The following is a 23007-nucleotide window of genomic DNA, read 5'->3' on the forward strand; positions in this document are numbered from 1 at the left end:
GGTATTTCTACTTTGTGGGGCCCTGCAAAAAAAACAGCACCACCTAACTAATACCACCATCTCCAAGGTTGCAAAGCACTGAACATAAATTATAGCCTTTCCCATTAAGTTTCTTATTTGGTCCTAAAGATGAACAAATTAAATAAAGAAATAAGCTTTAACAGATGAGCTGAATACCCTCTGCAGCACCTAAGCTAACCAATAGAACATGGGAAGCCATCCCATCTGAAAAGTGAGGGTTAACTGGAATGAAAGCAAAAGCAACTACAGCAGGGGTTTAAATCATAAAAACATAATGGGTCTTCAAATCAGTCATATATTCCAAACAAAGCATACCCTGTAATGTCACAGCTGTGAGATATCTAACTCATTAACATCTATTTGAAGTGGAAAGCCACACCTCTAGCAGCCTACACACATCTTGCATTCCGGAGCATTTATCTGAAAAATAAATTTAAGCATAAGAAAAACAAATCTAAATATTTTGTGAACCATAAAAGCTATTAAAACTGTATAAATAGCAATGTTATCAGTAAGAAGTGTTCTTTGCATTGATAATAGTCAGTGCATTCATAGTCTATTCCATAACTATAACCAGTAGCAGTTAGTGCAAACTATACTGTCAAAGGAAAAATATACTTTAAAAATGATCAAAACATGGTAGGTTCAGGTTAAGGCACTTTAATCTTGCAGCAAGGAGACAAAAACGTGCTAATACAGAGTTTGTCTAACCAGAAACAGGTAATGCATTTATTTTTATAGGTTATCAAATTAATCCTGTCCTACCATGCTGACATAACAGATTACCACGTTTTCATCATCATCTGCTGACCATCTTTCCCATGAATTTCTGCTGATTTAAACAATTTTTGTGTGAAACTTCCTGAGGAAAACAGCATGGCCTTGGTTATTTTCAGTTAGATACTTGTTATGCTACATTCAAGATACTATGGCTAAATCAAGCACAATGCTAGCAGTTCATTTTTCTAATAATCATTTGTCTACCTTATCTCTAAACTACTGCAGCTGCATGGGTTCCCATCCTCTGAACAAGGCTGTTTGTCTAGAATCATTACATTTATAATATAGAGTATTGTTCATTCATATGCTTCTGACCTAGCAGATAAACACCTGCTTCTCAAGTACATTTCCACAAGGCATAAACAAGAATATTGCTGTGCTAGCAGTTACTAGGTCAGAGGGCAACTTGCAAGTTTCAGTAAGCATGCTGCAGTTTTAGAAAAGCATCTTTTTCAGTCTCATATGAAACTCAATTTGTATATAACAGTGCATGAAAAATAGAATGAAAAGCATATTAAAAGCACTTGATTATTAATTTGGCATTAAGCATACACACATTAATACATATTTGTCTAACATCTCCCTCCTGTTAATACTTTTTATTCTATTTTCAAAAAAGGATAAACAGCTTGCTTCTTTTCCTAACCTCTTCCATTCAGGATTTGCAGTTAAGAAAGTCATTCAGTTTAAACTTTTATGAAAGTGTCTCGCATTCTAGCAGCTCTTCAAATTCAGTACTTTGATACATAGTCTCAGATACGGATATATCTATGAATTCTTTAATTAATTTCTTCATGCAGGGATTCCATAACAAATACAAACTCCTATTAGGAGTAATCCTACCCCAATAGCAATCAATATGTTCATAAAAATGGAGCCCCACCCCCCGAAGGCATTCTGAAAAAACTCTGTCAGAGGGTTTGGGCCCGGTTTGGTCATGGCCGACACTTGCTGAATTACCTCGAGATGGTCGTTAATCTCATGCTGATGGTCAGGAATGAATGCACAGCACTCTTCTTTGATTAAAGCGCAAGTTCCACCTGTTGCGCTAGGGTGAAGTCAAGAGGCATTCGGTTTTGAAGCATTACAGTTCTCATGGCATTCAGTTCATCAGTTATCAGTTCAAGGGCAGAAAAAGTCGCATTACTCATGATTTTGAGAAGTTTGGACAGTTTTCGCAGCTCCCATATTGATTTAACTCCGTCATACATGGGTGATATACCTGCCCAGGATATAACAGCATCACTCAAGTCCATGTGCACAAGTTTGGTTCCCACTTTACGATGGTCTTTCCACCCTGCTTCGATTCGTCCCACTGGATTCTCAGGTTTCTTAAGACTTTTTGGTTACGTCTCGAGTATTTTGAATACTCCCCTGAGGCAAAACCGCAGTGTGTCGGATGGCCGGAACCAGGTATCCCAAAAAACAACTGCCAGACCAATTCTCAGGTAACCATTTATATGCCTTTTTGCCACATACAAAATAACAATCCTCTACCTTAGTCATTACTTTGTTACGAAATGACTGCCCTGCATGAAACATTTTCCTATCTATCACTGATAACTGTTTGAAAAGTACAGGATTGTGCTGTACCTGATCAAGAGTTTTATGCATAGATTTCAAAAATGAGTCATAATCTGTACTACAAGATCCACTCAAATCATTTGGTTTTCTATAACATTTGTACTGTACTGTAACATTGCATTTACTCCATCTAACTTGGATGGAGTCATTTTTATAAAAACATACAATTCCTTTTTGTGTCACAGGCAAATACAGTGCTACCTTATCTTGTGTTTTAATAGCGACTGTGTCAAAAACCAGATTTTCCCAGGTCTCATTGACCCCTAGGGGGATAGCAGTCATTAATAAACCCCCGTATGCTGTTGGTATGGCCGTACAGACCCAGCAGTTCGAAACATTAAAAGTCTCTGCGTACACATGTGTATTTGCCTGATAAGTGTTAAAGTTTGGATGCCAGTCTATGTTTGGTTCATTACATCTAATCAGTTCAACCTTTGTGGCAGGAAAAAAGAACGGCCACAGCAAAAAGAACAGTGTGATCAATATTGCAATAAAAACAATCATACAAGTTTTCTGAGGTTGCTCAATGTCTCTACTCACTCTGTATCTGGCCATTTTGTTCTTGTTGTGCAACAGTAACAAAGTTTTTGTCCAGTTCAAAGTTTTTAACCAGTTTACAGTGCGTCAAATGAATCCAGGAAGCTCGCTCTGCGATCTTGACTGCAGTGGGTGTCGACAGTAGTACCTGGTACGGACCTTCCCACTTCGGAGAGCTCCAATTCTTCCGTTTCACAATCTTCACCCAGACCCAGGTGCCTGGGGCTACTGGTGCTTCCGATTTCGATTGCTCTTTATCTGAAACAGAATTTAACTGCAAAAGTTTGTTATTCAAAAATCGCCTCATATATCCTGCAAGTGAACTGTCAGCCTCCTGCTCTGTAGACATGAGAGGTTTCCACTGAGGTGTATAATATGCCCTCCCAAACAAAGCTTCAAAAGGAGTTAATCCCTTTACATTTGGAACAGTTCTCATACTCAACAGTGCTAAAGGCAAACCGTGCACCCAGTTTTTCTGTGTCTCTTCTATCAATTTCCTAAGCTTATTCTTCAATACCCCATTGTGCCTCTCTACTAGCCCTGCAGATTGAGGGTGGTATGCACAGTGGTTCTTTAACGATATCCCAAAATAACGACTGAGTTGTTGGATTGTTTGGTTCACGAAATGTTTCCCATTATCGCTATAAATCTTTTCCGGTATACCAAATCTAGGTATAATTTCTTTAACGAGGACTTTTGCAACAGTAGCTGCATCTGGATTTTTAGTTGGAAATGCTTCTACCCATTTGGAAAACATGTCTATAATAACAAGACAATACTTCTTATTCTCACATTTATTCAATTCTATGAAATCTATACAGATAGTATGGAACGGATATGGTGGTGTAGGAAAATTCCCTTGCTTAGGCTTCAACGCCCCTTGTGCATGATGCTTGTTACAAACATGGCATGCTGCACAAAAAATTTTTGTGTAGTTTGTAAACCCGTAGGTTGTAAACACTCGATTCACTAACTGTACCATCCCCCCTGTTGAGACATGGCTCTGCCCATGGCTCAACAATGCTGCATATCTAAACAAATTAGATGGCAAAATCGGTTTCTTTTCCTTGGAGATGTACATTCCCTTTTCGAGGATTGCTCCTCATTTTATCCACTTTTGTTTCTCAATGTTTGTAGTAAGTGTCTGCATTGTTTTTAACATTTCTAAATCTAAAATCTCTGAGGGTTGTAATTCCTCACTCAAAAGAAAAGTTTCTGTGGCTGAGGCTGCCTGCTTTGCGGCTGTATCAGCCCATGCATTACCTTTTGAAATTCTATCCTGTTGTTTCGTATGAGCTACGCATTTGCAAATAGCTACTTTTTTAGGTAACTGAATTGAATCTAACAAATCTAAAATAAGTTGCGCATGATTAATCGGTTTACCAGTAGATGTTATCATTCCTCTATTTTTCCACTGTTGCGCAAAAACATGTACAGTAGAAAAAGCATACTGACTGTCAGTATAAATGTTCACTTTCTTACCTTTTGCTAAGGTACATGCCCTTGTTAAGGCAATCAATTCTGCTGCTTGTGCAGATAAGTTGTGTGGTAAAGATTTTGCTTCTAAAGTTTCAGTATCAGAAACGACTGCATACCCCACTAGGTTCTGTCCTGTAGGACCCCTCCTGCACGAGCCGTCCACATAGCATGTCACCTCGGCATCATCCAAGGGAACATCCGTAAGGTCTTGTCTAGGTAGTGTCTTTTGTTCAATCTCCTGCAGGCATCAGTGTGGTTTGCCATCTGCAGGGGTTGGAAGCAAAGTTGACGGATTCAAGGTTGTACATCGTTCAGTTGTCATATGAGGTTGGCTCAACAGTATGGTCATACAGGAAAGATGCCTAGCTGGAGAAAGATATGCTACTTTTTCTTGCAGTAAAATAATTGCGACTGCATGAGGCACTCTCAATGTGAGAGGGTGGAATAACACTACTGAGGCTGAAGCCTGCACTGCCATTGCAGCTACAACTACTGCTTGTACACAGTGGGGCAAGGATCGCGCCACTGGGTCTAACTGTGATGAATAGTAAGCTATGGGGCGTTGTTTGTCCCCATGTTGCTGTGTCAATACTGATGTCATATAACCTTGCTTACAATCTACATTTTGGATAAACTGCTTGTTATAGTTTGGTAATCCTAAAACTAAGGATGATGCTATCAATTGTTTCAGCTTACAGAAAGCTGCTTCTGCTTCAGGTGTCCATTGTAATAAATCTTGTGCTGCTATCTGCTTTTTAAATATTAAATCGGCCAGTGGAGCAGATTCCAAAGCATAGTTTGGTATCCAACTCCAACAAAAATTAGTAGTTCCCAGGAAGGACATCATTTCCTTCTTGGTAGTTGGTCTAGGTGCTTGTAAAATCGCTGTTTTTCCTGTCTTCATCTAATATTCTACCTTCTTTGGATATTACATATCCCAAGTATTTAACTTGTTTTCTCCAAAGCTGTAACTTGTCTTTGTTTACTTTGTGACCTTGAGTAGCTAAAAATCGTAATAAAACTATCGTGTCCTCCTTGCATTCTTGCTGGGTGGGGGCTGCCAGCAGAATGTCGTCTACATAAAGTAGAATCTGACTACCTTTCGATGGGATAAATCCCGCCAGGTTGCTTGCCATTTCCTGTGCAAATATTGTTGGACTTTCACAATATCCCTGTGGTAATCTGGTATATGTGTACCGCTTTCCCTGAAATGTAAATGCAAACCAATATTGGCTGTCAGGGTGTATCGGTATCGAGAAAAATGCATTACTAATGTCTACCACTGAAAAATATTTCTGTTCTGGCTTTAAATCATTCAGTAAGGTGTGTGGATCTGGCACTGTTGGTGCCCTGGGTATAACTGCATCATTTACAGCTTGTAAGTCTTGGACCATACGCCATTCCCCGTTTGCTTTCTTTATAGGAAATAAAGGTGTATTACATGGTGAATCAGGAGATTCTATTAAGACTCCTTCCTTAAGTAAGGCTGCTATGATAGGCTTGATTCCTACCTCTGCATCCTTTCTCAAGGGATACTGTCTTTTCTGGGGTCTAAATGCTGACTTTGGCGTTATGGTAACTGGTCCTGCTGTTCGTATAAGTCCTACATCTGATTTCCCTGCTGACCAGAGAATGTCTGGTATGTCTCGCAAGGCTTTTTCCTCTTCTTCCAATAAGAGTAATACTCAGCTATTCTCACTAGCCTGTGAGTGTACAGCTGGGTGTGTCTGTGTGATCCAATTCAATTTCTGTTTCTGTACTCCCTGTTCAGAGAGCTCTAATTCTGTCTGCTTTTCCCACCTTGTGACTTTTTCACCTAAGTCTGCCCATTTTAAAGTTTTGTTCTTAGTCAAACTAACATGTGGCAGTCGATTAGATTTGTAAAGTGCTAAAAACTCCTGGGGCAATGAACAGCTTGCTACACTGTTCCCTTCTGTATCCCAGTACAAGTTTCGCAATACTAGCCTGTTTGCATGGTTCTGAAACAATTCTTGTTCATAATCTTTATCAGGTCCTGGTCTATTACAGTAATATAGAGTACAATGCAACAAATGCTGTTTGTCAATGTCGAGGGAGGGGAACTTGCTGATGGCTACGTTCATCAGTTCTTCGGTTACTGCCCCCGGACCAGTTGTAACCAAGTCCTGGCTGTACCAATAATACATTTCACCCTCCGGTCGCACTACAAAAGTATCCATTTGTCGCTGTGCTTCCATACCCTGCATGGTTGGAACTACGGCTATGCTAAATATCTGAATCAAATCTCTACCCAAAAGATTTACTGGGCATTTTGCAGAAACTACAATTTTACTTTTCTGAGTCATCCCTGAAACGGGGTCTATTATTGTTATGTCATGGGAGAGTGGCTCCCAATACAGCTGTCCATTAGCTGCTTTCACTAGTATATAATCTGGTGATTCTGTATCTTCCGGTAGTTTGGAAGGGTGTATCAGGGTGCGTGAAGCCCCTGAGTCACACAAAAATTTAACTTCCCTCCCCTCTACCAGAAGCGTCACTTCAGGTTTGGTGTCTGCTAAGTAAAGCTTTAAGATCAAAAGAACTAGGTCTAAAATTTCATTTTCTTCTATGTCCGTGTATTCAGACACATCCTCTACCCCTTGTGTCACATCCTCTTCTCCTGCTATCACATTTACACTTAACTTTCCCTGCTCACTCTCTTCCAATGATTCCTGACTATCATATAGTCATTCCTCATCCTCCTTATTTTCTGTAGTTGCCTTCTTGTTTAGACTGCAATCCCTCGCTAAATGTCCTTTTTTCCCGCACTTAAAACACTCACCCTTTTTCTTTCTTTCCTCGAAATCTTCTGATCGTTTGTTAGATTGTTTATTTCCCTGGGTATTTTTCTTACCCTTTTTCCCAGTTTGTACTACAAATACTTCTGACCCATCTTCTGCTGAAAATACTTGAGTTTTCTTTTTCTTTTTACTATTAAAATGTCTTTCTGCATGTCTAGCATATTCAAGTAATGGCTGTAATCTACTTGTTCGATGATCTACCATATGCTTTGTAATAAAGCTACTAATGGGAGTTATACTACCCTTCAAGAATGCGTTCTTTAACTGTTGTTCATATGAGGAATCATGTGTCTGGTTTTCTGGTATCTGCATTCCGCAGTGATTATTAAAACACTCTAACAGTCTAGCATAATATCTATCAACTGTTTCACCTTCCTGTTGAATGCATTGATTAATGCAAGTCCAATCAGCCCTAGGCTTCCACTTTTCAGAGATTCGGTCTGTCAGACCTTTCACTCTGCCATCCAGTTCTGCATTAGTATGTGGGAGTGGTCTAAGTTGTGCGTCACGAGGATTCCAGTCGCCACTAATCATGTGCCAATCTGGACCCACAATTTGTCTAACTACTTTTTCTACTTCCTCTCCATTTAAATGGTAACTTAATCTCATACCCTGTAAGTCTTCTAAAAATTTTCTAAAATTCACTTTTGGGTGGGGAATACCTTCCGTGGCTTTCTGGATATCTTCCGGTGTCCACGGTCTATAAACCAAAAGAGTCGGATCTTGTACTGCCTGTCCTGCCTGAGGATTCGGTACTTCTATGAGCGGACACATCTCTTCTTCACTCATAGCCTGTTATGCTCTATTTAATTCATTTAATTCAATTTCCCTCTTCAAGTCGCGTGTTCGTGACCTGGTCTCGATAGGATTCCTGACAAACGGTTGTGCTTTTGCAGGGACTGCTGGGTATAGCGGAGGTGGATCAGCTCGTCCACTCGCTTCATATTTTGGTAACAGAAGTGGAGGGGGCGAAAGAGGGGCCGTTGCTATTACTAAGTTATTCTTTGTCTAAGAACATTGTCTTTGAATTTTTAATTCTCTGCTCCCTACTATTTGCTTCCTCAAGCCACCTATGCGCCTGAGGGACTCCTAATTGTCTTTGCTTTTTTAATTGACCTTTCGCGTCTATTTTTAACTGTTTTACAAGTTTCATAAGTGCAAGTTTATCTAAATTACCCTTGAATTTATACTTATCGACCCATTTGGTGTAATATTTAACATTATCAGCATGCTGTAATTGCATATACTTTGCGTCTTCAGTTAGGGGCGTGTCCCGGGAACTTTTTGTGCACTGATTTCCCATTGGTGTCTTAGCTAAGCTGTAAATTGTTACGTAACCCTTTCTATCACGTGGTACCACAAATCTATACCTTTTCACAGTTTATCTAGAATAACTGTCTACCTATTCTGTTTCCCTGATCTATGAAAAAGAACAGTAACCCCTTTTTCTGTCCCTAATCTGCATACACAAATTTACCTGACAAAAAGCAGTTCTGTACCTAGTCCCTGATCTTAAATCAGAAATAAGGTAATTCCTCCTTACCTGACCCTCCGTGAGTTGATCCACCGGATCGTTGACTCGTCCTCCAGTCCCAGATCAGAAACAGTGGCTGGCCTCTTTCGAACGTCAATTCAGTCGGAGGTCTTTCAAAACAGAAGAGCCGATTTGGCCTCTTCTCCGTACGGTTGCATGCCACTGGGCCTAATTCTGACCTAGGCCTAGAGCGAGAGATATGTTTCCGGTCCGAAGGACCAATCTGTCAAAGGAAAAATATACTTTAAAAATGATCAAAACACGGTAGGTTCAGGTTAAGGCACTTTAATCTTGCAGCAAGGAGACAAAAACATGCTAATACAGAGTTTGTCTAACCAGAAACAGGAAATGCATTCATTTTTATAGGTTATCAAATTAATCCTGTCCTACCATGCTGACATAACAGATTACCACCTTTTCATCATCATCTGCTGACCATCTTTCCCATGAATTTCTGCTGATTTAAACAATTTTTGTGTGAAACTTCCTGAGGAAAACAACATGGCCTTGGTTACTTTCAGTTAGATACTTGTTATGTTACATTCAAGATACTACGGCTAAATCAAGCACAATGCTAGCAGTTCATTTTTCTAATAATCCTTTGTCTACCTTATCTCTAAACTACTGCAGCTGCAGGGGTTCCCATCCTCTGAACAAGGCTGTTTGTCTAGAATCATTACATTTATAATATAGAGTACTGCTCATTCATATGCTTCTGACCTAGCAGATAAACACCTGCTTCTCAAGTACATTTCTACAAGGCATAAACAAGAATATTGCTGTGCTAGCAGTTACTAGGTCAGAGGGCAACTTGCAAGTTTCAGTAAGCATGCTGCAGTTTTAGAAAAGCATCTTTTTCAGTCTCATATGAAACTCAATTTGTATATAACACAGTGCATGAAAAATAGAATGAAAAGCATATTAAAAACACTTGATTATTAATTTGGCATTAAGCATACACACATTAATACATATTTTTCTAACATATACCCTCCTAGGTGAAGGTATAAATGCATTCCAAACCCCACCCCAAGCTGGAACTGGTAATTATGCCAAAGCTTACACTAAAGCCTTGTACAATCAATTGCATAAGTCTATAAACTCAGCCATTACAGAAAAAATCAAAGCCAGAACCCCAAGTAAAAACAAGCTGCCATGGTGGACATCCAGCATCAACAAACTTTACAATAAATACAAAAAGTTGCTGTCCAAGAAAACAAAGGCAAGGTCCCAACAATGGAAAAGCACCCTTCTCAGCCTTAACAGGCAAATAAATTGTCAAATCCTCCAAGGGCTCCATTGAGAGAAACTTAGCAAGTACAGCCAAGGATAAACATAAGGCCTTTTACAGATATGTACATAACCTAAAAGGTAGGACCCAAGCATGTGCAGAATTAGTGGCCAACAGTATCTCGCACACTAACCTCACAGAGATAGTGAACCCGCTAGTGGATAGGTTTGGTGAAAATTTCACTCCCTTATCCCTTCCTAACTTAAAACAAACCCTCCCGGCTCCCCCAAACGTTCCTCCACCCTACAAATCTGAAGAGCAGGTCCTCAAAGCCTTGTCCAAGGCAAAATCATAGCCTCTGCGGGACCAGACAACATCCCAGGCTGTCTTCTAAACAGGCTAAAACATGAACTAGCATCACCACTGAGTAACCTTTTCAATCATAGCCTAACCACAGGCTTTGTTCTTGCAGAATGGAGAACAGCAAGAGTTATTCCACTCCCCAAAGGTGGCCTAGCAACAAACTTGTTACAGATCAATAAGCCTGATCAGCCTCATCTGTAAGGCCATAGAACGTATCATTATGGACCTCATAAATAAAGACATAGGTGACCTCCAAACCATGGCTCCTACCCAATTCAGCTTTGTGAAGGGCAGATCCTGCCTGTTAAATCTGGTGGATTTCTTTGAAAATGTGACCAAGGCCATTGACTGAGACAAATGTGTGCACACCGCATACCTCGACCTGGCAAAGGCTTTCAACACAATCCCATACTCAGGCATTACTGATAAACTTATCAAACTGAATGTAAACCCCTTTGTTGTAAGATGGGTTGCCAACTGGCTCACAAACCAGACACACACTATCAAAGTGGGAGACTCCACATCAACCAGTAGACCTGTTAGTGAGGTACCACAGGGGTCAGTGCTGGGCCCCTTACTGTTTGTTATATACTTCTCAGAAGCTCAGATCACAACTGAGGGGTTGTGGCTGACCAAGTCTGCAGACGACTGTAAGTTAGGTGCAATCGTTGAATCTCCAAATTATGTCAGTATACTCCATGAGGGCCTCACACAGACCAATGACTGGTGTATTAGTCACTGTCTCAATCTGAATGCACAGAAATGCATCATCATTCCCTTCAGCACAAACAATGTCCCTTCACACTATCAAATCAACAATACCCTAAGTAGCCATGAAGTGGTAAGGGACCTGGGATCACATGTTGACTGCAACCTTAACTTCGACCACCATGTGTCTATGCAGTAAGGAAAGCTTTCTATATAGCACACTTGATTAGTAAAGGCATTGCCTCAAGAGCAAAGGAAGTTATAACCCCCATGTACTCACCACTTATCCAGCCCATAATTGAGTATAACATTTGGTATGTACTGTACTAAACACCTGCAGCAATTAGAGAGGCCCCAGAGGTTTCTAACAAAGAAGATCAAGGGGCACCAGCATTTGCCTTACACAGACTGACTAAAGTCCCTGTCACTATACTCCATATCATACAGACTTCTTAGGGGAGACTTATGCCTGGTCTACAGAGCACTCCAAGACCCAAACCTAATGAACTTGTTGCATATCCATAAATGAAATGGGACTGGGGCTTACCCATTCCAGGGACATAAATATGGCCTACACCTTAAACAGAATATGCTGGAGGGACAGATTTATCTCCCAGCGACTGCCACATCTTTGGAACAGGCTACCAATTCATGTGAAACAGAGCACCTCTGTGATGCTGTTAAGGAGGAACCTGGACGAGTGGATGGGGCACCATAAATTCTTAGCGGGCATAGAGCCCACAACCCTCCTGGACATGGGCAGTCATGACTAAATGCAATCTTGGGTATTGACTAGCATTTCTATGGTATTACAATGGGATGAAACGACTACGCTAAAATGACCTCCAGGTCGATAGCCGAGTAATCTCCTATGATTCTATGAACTACTGTAATATATTATAATGCTCACAAACTCAAGTTATATATTTTTCTAAACTTTTAAAAAATTTCATATCTTGAAAACTGTACAACCCAGACATTTTGTCAGAACTTTTTTGTTAAGTAGACATAAGCTTTCACTTGACAACAAGAAATTTCTCTGTAAGTAAATGTTTATAGCAATAGTTACAGAAATATGAAAAATATGTATTTAATGGTATAATTAGCATTATAATAAAAGTAATACTGAATATCTCTCAAGATGTGCAACTTAAAGTTCAATTATCAGTCATCTTCAACAACATAAAAGGTTTCACCTAATGTCATGAAAGTTTGTAAATCACGTTTTTTGAAGTATTAAGTACAAATGGAAATATTGCTTATTTTCATAATTACGAACAAACTAGCAATATTTCCAGTACAGTTTTATACAAAGCAGAATTTTCAGTGAATTGTCCTGTCTCCCACATTGGTGTTTTGACACCATATACCTCCACAAAATGTAGTTTTCTCAGATATGGAAATATAAACATAAATATGAATAAGTGGAAAACAAAGATTAATTTCTCCACTGTAGGACATCTTACATTAACAATCTTAGTGTCATTTTGTTAACAACTCCTTGTTCTTTCTAATACTATTATTAGCTGATAAGTTACTTAGTTAAAGAAGCCAGATCCTAAAAGGTTCTAGATGCCATTAGGAGGTATGGGTATGAACTGAAAGTATACCAAAACAAGGTATAAGAGGTAATGCAAAGAAAATTAAACAGTAAGTCAACCACATCCGGGGCTGAGTCTGCATGACATTCTGTTCTGGATATCTGTAATGAAGTCTAGACAGAAAAGGACAGAAACAAATACAATGCAGAAATATCAGTGATGTACTTCTTGCACCTTTGTATTTGGTTTTCTTTGACCGGGGATGTACATTTACAAGAGTGGTTTAGCTAAAAACTGAATGTTCACATGACCCTTTGGGATCTGTATCTTAATATTCAATTTTGTATTCCAGTGGGGCATAGAATGGTTTTATTAGGCCATAATGTAAAGGTAAGAATAAATGGTCATTTTTTTTATGTTTTTGTCAATCTCCTCATTAAAAAGAGAGTCAGATTAACACGCAAGCATGTTTTTCCACACTATGCACAAGAAAACAATTGTTTTGCATTTTAAAATAATGCATGAGAAGAAAAAAGGCAAAACTGGTTTACTAACAAAAATATAGTATGAGTACAACTATAAAAAATGTAGTATTTTTGTCAGATTGTATCATTAGGTCCAGAAGCTGCATGCTGGATTGGATCACAAGCAGCTATTCAGGAAAAGAACATCATCTTGACTTAGCAGATTCTATAGCTAGTCCATACATCAGCACTGCCACCACTCCCATATACCCAAACCAGCACACAAGCAATAATCTCATAGAACATCCTTGCAGTGAAACACACACAACACAGTTCTTATGTGGGGTACAACCCCCCATCATCCTCTGCAAGGGTCTTTCCCCAAAACTTACACATCTGACTGATGTAGCACATACCTTGAGGCAAGTGCTGTTGGGGGGATATAGTCACACAAATATCCATCTAGTATTTTTCACATATCTCCCACCAAAAACATTGTATTACATTCTAACTAATACTTTGAAGCACACAATACATCTCCTACCTGCACACACATACTTTAAGCTTTCCACCACTGAGTATACAATGCAAGCTCTACCTCTGAACATACTTTGCATGTAAATAATAAGTCTGGCAGACACAGCCATACTGTGACACACATCAAACACTTCTGATCACACACGCTTTGACCACTACCTACACAAACACTATGTAAGTTATCGATCACTCACCCCACAAAACATTTCATTTACTCACTCAAAACACAGGACTCCCACACAGATGGTATGATTTTGATTACTCATGCCAACTAATGTATTCAAGCTCTCACTCCAAACCTACAAGCACAATATTTACCAACCATACCTACCTACAAATATTGGAAAATATCAACACCCTACTACCAACACACACACACGCACACACACACACACACACACACACACACACACACACACACACACACACACACACACACACACACACACACACACACACACACACACACACACACACACACACACACACTGATCTGCGAGACTGAGCACCTCTTGTACAGTAACAAGCACTTACTTTGAGTGAGAGAACCAGAACAGCCCACAGTGATGGCCCACATGTGCATATATGTGAGATGAATATATATATATATATATATATATATATATATATATATATATATATATATATATATATATATATATATATGTATGATGTGTGTGTGTGCATAAACACTTGACACACATATATATTTCACAACAGTATGCATTTGGCCTCTACTACTTAATGACAGTGCCTTCTAATAGCTGGACATCACCTCATTTCATCTGTTCTACCATAAAATTGGACCAAACAAGACTCAAATCCTAAATAATCAAATGCAACTAAGTAAAAACACAGGAAACCTTACAATAATGCCCGTTGCACTTAATGATTCACCCACAGACAATATGATCAGTGGAAAGAGACAGATGTAGTTCCTTGTAAACCAAAGAAACCTGACAGGATTTTCAAGCCCCACCACAAGCACTGGGAATACTGGTTAAGAACCTCTACTGAAGATTCTATTGTTGTGGTAGCTAGCAGCCATTAAAAGGGATTCTGTGCCTCAGGTCTCCATGATCCACCCAACAGGCAAGGACTAGAGAGAGAGAGAGACTGGTCACTTTGGGAAACTGCATTCACATCTTCAACATTTTTCTAAAGGGAACCGACTTACTACACATAAACATTGCATTCTCGCCATAAAGTCTTGCATGAAATGCTGAAAAGTGCTGTCAGGTGAATAACACCAAGTTCTAGAATAAACAGAATTCAGGCTTCCAATATATCTACCTTGTCCAGATCACCATGGAGTCAGCTCATAATGCAGATGATGGTGCCACAATGGCTACAGGTAATGGTGTGACAGTGTACCATCATGTCTGGCATTGCATGTATAGTTTCTGAGGGAACTTCACTGGGTCCTTCCTAAGTGCCCTGTTTAACAAGCAACTGACTATGACTTTTTCCTTATTCAGCCTGATGAGTAGAAGATCTGTTTGTCTTGTAATGGTATCTCCCATGACCATAATATTGGGTTGTGTGATGGCTTGATTCATGGCTTTGAGGTTGAGACACCATGAGATATGGCTGTATACATTGTGGTTGTTTTAGCAGAGGTTTTTTGAGGTTGCTGAGGATGTTTATTGTAAGTGCAATGTCAGGGAGGTCCTTAAGGTTTAGGAAGATTACTTTCAAGAGTCTCCGCATACGACGGTCTACGTTTCTGGAACCTATTGTGTGGTAGATGCAGTGTGTGTGTTACAGGCAACCAAATTAGTATTGCATATGCTTGCATGTGACAGCCTTGTCTCCAGTGACATTATATAATTACATCTGTCACGTACCATATCAGTTTGTTCAGGAATTAAATGGTTGTCTGTAAACAGGAGAATTGCATTAACTCAGGATGCCCATATTCACCAAAATGGCTGCAGAGATGGAAGGGAAGTGCATATGCATGGCTGCATATCCTTAATACTTGATCTACTTTGGGATAGTACAAGAGGGTTTACAACTGGCTAGAGTGCATGCTGGAATGATATAGGCTGCAGTTAAGACTATAAGGGAACAAACTCATGGGGCTGTACCCCTCAATGTACAAAACTAGTCACTCTTTGTACAACTAAGTACTGAGGAAATTTCAGAAGAAGTTTTACAGGGAAAAATGTGTCTACTTTCCTGTATCTATACAAATCAGTTCTAAAATCCACTGCACAATGAACAGTGGCTGTATAGGAACAGAGAAAAATCAAAAACAAGGAAAAGTGCCTTCTGACCAATCAGAAACCACACACCTTTCTGTCCTTTCAGTAATCCTGGGCCAAGAAATGCCTCAGGTCCCCTATACCCTCACTAGATTTTAACAAAAGCAGTTCTAACTTGAGAACACAAGAAATGGCAGAAAGTGCGAATTCAACAAGAAATAAAGTACAATGATGCAGTTAAATCACCAAGCAGTACACATTTCAAGTGCAGAAGTGATGAAAAAGTATTCATCTGTCCTGCTTTTAGGCTGTATTCAAGCAAAGATCACTTCTTTGGTGGCATTGTTGCCAAACATTGCTGAGCTCTCTGTAACTGAACCAAACATGACACAAATGTGCTATTTGCACTGCTTGGTGATTTATTACATTGCTGTGCTTTATTTATTGTTGAGTTTGTACTTGTTGCCCTTTTCTGTGATCTCAGGTTAGAACTGCTTTGATTAAACTCTTATGAGAGTAAAGGGGACCTGAGGCATTTCTTGGCTAGGATTATTTAAAGACAGAAAGATGTGTTGTTTCTGATTTGCCAGAAGGCTGTTTTCCTTGTATTTCTTTTTTCTCTGCTGTTACATACTGTAGTTGCTGTGTGTGCCTTACCTAACTGATCAAACTGCTTTTGGGACCCTGCTCAGCTATGATGCAACTGAAATAATGACCTTGGAGTACAAGGTGAGCCTATGTATAGGAGTACATAATACAATATTTAAAAAAATACATTATTCTGTAGTCTTTTTACTGTATGAACACAATGCACAGACAATAAATTCAGAGTAAGCTTGTGAAAAAGTTGTTAAACATACAGAAGTCTGAATCATTTGAGCAAATACTAGACCATTCAGAGATCTTTGAATAACTCAATTAAGTAAAACACAGCTGTACGAAGTATTACACAGACTTCAAAGCTGATGCGGGTATAATGAGGCCTCAGTGCACTTAAACTAAGAAGCATTTTGTAAAAAATGTTCTAATTGCTCTATATTGGAAAAGTTTGCTGGAAATCCAGGTGGCATTAATGGACTGTTTTTTTTTTATTTAAAAACAAGCTTTATGGTTGTTATAAATGTCATTGCTGAATTAGGTTCCTGCAAGCTTCCCAGGATTAACAGGTTGGTGCTGGTGAGCTAGGTTTCTTTCATGGCCGCATAAAACAACAACAAAAAAAAAAAACATGATTTTTTTTTTTATTTAGGGAATAAGGCACTATAATGTTGGGTACACCTTGAAGTCTTTTTTTTTATTATTAACATGGAAAGGTAGAAATAATTAGAGAAACCTTTCTTCCTATTTTTTTCCTATTAAAATATTCAGTCAGTGTTTTTGTCAGATACAATGTGTTCCTCATTCCAAGAATACATTGTCTTAGTTATCCTCAGCACCAGTGAGAACAGAGCTAGCAATACAGACACGGGAATCCTTATTGAAGCCACACTGGTTGTGATATGTTTAAAATGCGCTCACTGGATAGACAGGGTTATACCGTGTCCACAGAGGGGTAAATATTTCTACTCTTTTGTTTAGTTTGTTGTGTTAACAATACTACTTTGCATAGTCAGTATCCTGTGACTTTTTTGCCTAGTCAATATCCTTTGATGCATTTTGACCAGGTAAACAGCAGATGTACAGTATACAGTTATTGTTTTTGCATTATAGATCTAAGCAGTAATGTATTGCTGATACCATCTGATGGTCTGTATTACCAATACAGGCAAAGGACACAGACATTCCTGTGCCCACGCATGAGTTAATAGGGAGACCAACTTGTTTGTTGGGCAAGTCCTAAAATAAGAATGTCTTCTGGTTAGAAATGAGCTCCTGATGTCACAGCTACAGTTCTGGTCAGCCAATGATGGAAGTCCTGACTACTGACATTGCTGTCCCCTGCAGTGGGCAACCGGTGTCCGTACAGATGGCTGAATCCGGTGCTGGTAGACAGAACACCTGGAAAGACTGCAACAGAGGGAGCAGTTGCACACATTGCAACACCCGAGTATGAAATTATTTATTCTTCTACTTGCATGTGACATTTGTCAAAATGATTTGTTATATATGCTGCATATGTTTTATTACTGTCATCTGTTTTGTAGATCTGGAAGCACAGTTACTGTGAATAGCACTAATTTCTGGATAGAGGGCAGGGAAATTCTTGTCCCTTGTTGTCTTTTAGTGGAGGTGGAGTGTGTTGTAACTCAGTGCAGACTGCAATTTTACATTCATTCCCATCCAGTTAGTCTGTGTGGTTCCTCCATCTTACACTACCTATTTTCTAGGGCAACAGAACATTGTTCTGTCACACTTCAGGCACACATTAGTAACTGCTGATAATATGGCTTCACTTACAGGTACACCATGCTTACTCTCAGAACATTCATTTTCTGCATGTTCTGCCTTAAAGTGCGTAGTAATATTTTAGATGTGGTTACAGTATGTCAAAATGGTGTTGCCTCCTCCTGCATGACCAAATGCGATATACTTCCTCCTGTTTTTATGCTTTTACTTACAGCACGCTGTGCACACATGCATGGTGCTGTTTAAGTTTGGAATTTGACTGCACATAAATCCAAGCAGGAGCTGCTCTGTTGAATCCTGTACTGAATTCTGCTAAGGCCTGTTACTGTTGGCACATCCATATCGTCTCGGTTGCATTGTATTTAGAATGAAATAATCAGTTCTGGCAAGTGTTAAAATGGCACTTTTTATGTTAGGTTTGCTGCATATTATGTCTCTAACATAAGTGGGCACATGTACACAAGTATCTAGACCCATAGTTTGTAGCATACAAACATGCTTCTGTGTTCCATTTCTGACTCCTAAATGCACTGCCTTATAATTTATTTTGTCACAAAACTTGGTCACTTCACAATGGGTATTACATGCTGCACATCATCTTGAAAGCATGGCATGTATCCATGTGCTTATTCTAATGAATCATAAATCTCTGGCGCCCTATGGGTAATATGTGCCACAAAAGATGTATGTCCATGTTGTGGATATGCATGCCACAGCATTCTTGCAAATGGCACTTTTTATACTCAAGTCACTTTGCATGTCTGCGTAGCTCGGCAGCTGTCATAGGTACAGTTCTTTATGTAATACATTACAAACAGCTGATAGAACTTGGTTCTGCATATATACATGTCATCCACTGCCACTACATGTTTTGCATTTTGGGTATATGGGTGCTACTGCACTGTCATGACATATTTTTCCTAGAGGTGATTCGCATGGCATGCATACATGTGATCCCTATTTATTACACCATTAGGCATTGACTGTGAAACAATGGAGGGGAAAAGACCAGCCAGGAAGCTCTAAATGTCAGTCACCAGGAAGTGGAAAATGGAAAGCCTGGGACAGTGCATGTTCCATGCCACAAGGTTGTGGACTTGAACCCATCATTGTGAAGGAGCTAGGATATGTCTTGCAGAGTTTTTTTATCAAATACCATCCTGTTTTTGAGATCATCAAGGATTCTGCAGACTGCCAGATGTTCTTTGTAGAACACATTAAGTAGCGCACTACATGGTTTTGGTTCATGTTATCATTGTCCGAATCACAGACAGCACTCTGGGTTATATTTTGTTTTTCTTTGAGTGACTCATCTCATGGGTACAGGGAGATTCCCTGCACTACCTAAATATATAAAATCTCCAACACCTTGAAAACTCATTGTTCACAGTCATGCATCAAAATGTGGATGAGTTACCTGTGATTTAAACTAATATCATGCCACTTGGCATGTTTAACTTCACTTATAGCAGAGGTAGTTATCAAAACATGATTTTATCAGACTTGTCTGGTCTTTGATGGGAGACAACCAGCCATAAGTCCCTGTACTGCCATGCCCTGTCCAAGGGCTCCAGGGAAGTCATCAATCACCCTGCTGCATAATGATGCAGCTGCCCTATTTGGCAGTCTGCAGTCATACTCTTCCTTCTTCCTGCTGTGTTACTCTGTGTCAGTGCAGCTTTTAATGGCATCTCTACTGCCATGTCCCCGTCTTTACTGGTGGGTGACATCACCATCAGTGTCTAGTGGGTGACCAATACAGCAAACAAAAAGTGGCCAAAATAGAAAATGTGAGACATTAATGGAGATTTAAGAGGAGAAGGAAAAAAAGGCAGATTAGTGAGGAGGATGACAAGGTGGAATAATTCTGACCCAATAAATTTACATGCAGTTTATTTACAACTGGATATATCTTTATTTACTAGTGTCTTCAACTCTACATGGATGTGTGTATATTTTCATATTACGTATCATTTGTTTGCTGCATGAAATATTCCTTGTATGTTACAGACCTGAACATAACACGTTAGTCATGAAAACATGTGTTAAAATTTTGTAAATATATGATCCGTACATATAATGTATGCATCTGTGGTGACCATCTACTACATACTGCATCTGCTCCCACTGCCAACAAGGATGACAGCAGCATATTTCAGGGTAGATCTATTACTGCCATGCGATAATGCTGCCACTATATGGCACTTACACACTTCACCTTGCATACTCACACAGCACTTGCATGGGATGTTTTCAAATGTCCATGGAACTTCAAATAATGTCCTAACACATGCTTTGGCCTTACATATTCCTGCTGTCCCCATTTGATATACTAGTGCAGTGCTAACACTGTTTTTGTTTATGTTCCCACATATATACAAGCTCTGACTTTGGAATGGGAAATGCACTCTTACTTACACAGACATTGCTACACTGACATATGCTGTGCTTTAGACAGTAAAAGGTCTCGTACTCTATTTCCTGTTTCACATTGCAGCTTTTAAATTGTTTGTTCTACGGCAAAGCTAGGCATTTATTTATTATTACTGTGTGCATTTACAGGAGTTTGGCTACAGCTATACTCAGTGCACACCAGATAGATCACTCTGCATAATATGTTTTGTGCTGCACATTGTGAACAGTGTAGGAAATCTTATTTGAAACTCTCTTCACATTATGTGCTGTGTTTTGTGCACCCTACTTTGTGCAGCACAGAATTAATTTCATACATATGGTGCCAGATTCCAAAAGAGTAGCTTTTAGTGCAAGTCTGCCCTAATTCTGCAAGACTTATTCTCATTGTAAATGACTGACTTCTGTGCAACGCCCATCTATAAACAGGCTTACACTGTGGGGGTCAGATTCCAAAAGACCTGCTCTCATTGTAAGTGAGAACAAGTCTTTCGGAATCGGGCCCATGATGTTTCACACCATACTTTTGGAAGTGATAATTTTCTTAGGAACATTTCAGCATTCTTTCTTTCTGAAATACTGTGCAGAGCACTTTTTCAGACTTGTATGTAAGCCTTTACTTTCTTGTATGGAAATTCTTGGATACAACATGAACACTTCTGCTGAGATATTTCTAACCAAAGTACCTGCCAGCACTCTCTATTAAGCTTTAAAATATTGTGTCCGAACAGTTCTGGACTATAATACCCAGGCATCATGGTCAACAACCAGTTAAACGCTGCTGTACTCTGATAGCAGTCATTGCATGTATTGCTGGCCGTGAATCAACATATCCAGCCTTAGCATTCTTAGAGCTATGGTATACATTTTCGATGCTACGTGAACAAGCAAATGGACAAAAAGAAAAAAAAATGGCCACAGGTAAGATGTTACAACTCTTCACGCTCTCGTTACCATTTCGCACCACATGGCACATTGGTCAACGAACACCCCTCCAGGCACTCGTTGCTTCTATAGTGGTTATGGTTTTCACAGAGTCAAGTTGCTAGCCTGGCACCCAATCCCCCTTGGAAGGTATACCACACACACACACACATGCACTCTCTCTCTATATCTCTCTCACCTAGAGCCAATTTAGTGACCATTCCACCTGCAGCATATCTTTGGAATGTGGGAGGAAATTGGACCAGCCGGACGAAACCTAAGCAAACACAGGGTGGACATGCAGACTCTGCACAGAAGGCACCCCAGCTGAAAATTGAACCAGAAAACCTGTTGCTGTGAGGTGACAACACAAACCATTGCACCATCATGCTACCTCATTACAGCTCTTACTACAAACTAATTTCTTGTTTAGCAAGATTTATCTTGATGTTTCCTTCATGTTAACCCAGACTTTACATACGAAAGGTAAATGACCCTAGTTTATTTCACTTTTTTTTTATTTGTTGACCGGGGGAGAGCACTAATCTCCTTGAATCTTTTTCAGACTCAGCCCAGGACCACTGTCTGGCTATGCTATTTGCTCAGACTCAAACAGTTAATCAACTGAGGCTGAGGGGATCAAACCTTGGACCATACAAAACAGTTTAATAGCTCCTTAATCTTCCTTGCCAACTGCCAGACAGGTTTCAGTCTTCTTGTCTCCAGGCAAAAAGAAGCTACAGCAGACACAGTCAAGAAACAAAAAGTGGCATGAAATATAGTCACGTTACATTGTGTTAATCAAAACAAAAATTTAAATTCTGCATGCTCTCTCATTAATAGTCTACAAGTGATATTTTGATAACACGTTGAATATTTTTCTTTACATTTCAAAAAAACGAGGCAACAAATACTGTAGCAGCAGTTTTACAGAACAGGCACATGCTATACTCTGTGTTTCACGGATTAGGTCATTGTTCTGTGTTCTAATCCTATTGTATTATTACATTTCTGCATCATTTCTTAAATAACACATCTGCATTCTAATCTTATTCTCAAGAAGCAGCATTACACTGCAGCATTGCCAATAATCAAATGTGCAGGAAAACACAGTTAGCCGAACAGAAAAACTGTAATAATATAAGGACTTCTAGTCAGTGGAGTTAGTTCCATGCAAAATAGCCAGTTAAAAAAGAACAGAAAATGTAAACCACACAAAAGCTGCAAAGTGTGCTCTCTGTCTAAATATATTTTCTTAAATCCTCTACAACTCTGTTTCCCGTCAAAAACAGTAAATTAGAATGCTATTTGAGTGTCTTTTTTCCATTTTCAAGTTGTTGTGTTGTGTCTTTCGGCTTTTCCCGGTTAGGGGTTGCCACAGCGGAACTCCGGTCTGCTAATGATTGGCAATTTTATTATGCTGTAATGATATGATGTAAAGGATATTAATCTGAAGTATGAGTATCCCTATGTACATATACCACATACTGACCCATGAGTATCCCTATGTACATATACCA

The sequence above is a fragment of the Protopterus annectens genome, chromosome 13.part0 (genome assembly GCF_019279795.1).
Source record: "Protopterus annectens isolate FY-2018-M chromosome 13.part0, PAN1.0, whole genome shotgun sequence".
Lineage (NCBI taxonomy): Eukaryota > Metazoa > Chordata > Ceratodontiformes > Protopteridae > Protopterus > Protopterus annectens.